Genomic DNA, 955 nt, shown 5'->3' with positions numbered 1-955 from the left:
GCCCCATGAGACGGTCGTTTTCTCGGCCCCTGCTGGTCCGAGGTGGTTCCCGCTGCACAGATTCATGCGCCAGGGCCTCCTGCAGATAATTCAGTTTGGTTTATTGCGCTATCTCTAATAGCACCCGAGATATCACCAGATATATATTGGATTTTCCCCTGACCCTGAGTGTCCGGCCCCATGAGACTGTGGTTTTCTCGGCCCCTGGTGGTCCGAGGTCGTTCCCGCTGCACAGATTCATGCGCCAGGTCCTCCTACAGACAATGCACTTTGATTTATTGAGCTATCTGTAATAGCACCCGAGATATCACCAGATATATATTGTATTTTTCACTGACCCTGTGCGTCCGGCCACATGAGACGGTCGTTTTCTCGGCCCCTGGTGGTCCGAGGTCGTTCCCGCTGCACAGATTCATGCGCCAGGGTCTCCTACAGACAATGCACTTTGATTTATTGCGCTATCTGTAATAGCACCCGAGATATCACCAGATATATATTGGATTTTTCACTGACCCTGAGTGTCCGGCCCCATGTAACGGTGGTTTTGTCGGCCCCTGGTGGTCCGAGGTCGTTCCCGCTGCAGAGATTCATGCGCCAGGGCCTCCTACAGACAATGCACTTTGATTTATTGAGCTATCTCTAATAGCACCCGAGATATCACCAGATATATATTGGATTTTGCCCTGACCCTGAGTGTCCGGCCCCATGAGACTGTGGTTTTCTCGGCCCCTGGTGGTCCGAGGTTGTTCCCGCTGCACAGATTCATGCGCCAGGGCCTCCTACAGTCAATGCACTTTGATTTATTGCGCTATCTGTAATAGCACCCGAGATATCACCAGATATATATTGGATATTTCCCTCACCCTGAGTGCCCAGCCCCATGAGACGGTCGTTGTCTCAGCCCCTGGAGGTCCGAGGACGTTCCCTCTGCACAGATTCATGCGCCAGGGCCTCC

This window comes from Nomia melanderi, unplaced genomic scaffold, assembly GCF_051020985.1.
Source record: "Nomia melanderi isolate GNS246 unplaced genomic scaffold, iyNomMela1 scaffold0014, whole genome shotgun sequence".
Classification (NCBI taxonomy): Eukaryota; Metazoa; Arthropoda; class Insecta; order Hymenoptera; family Halictidae; genus Nomia; species Nomia melanderi.
This window is presented reverse-complemented; position numbering follows the sequence as displayed.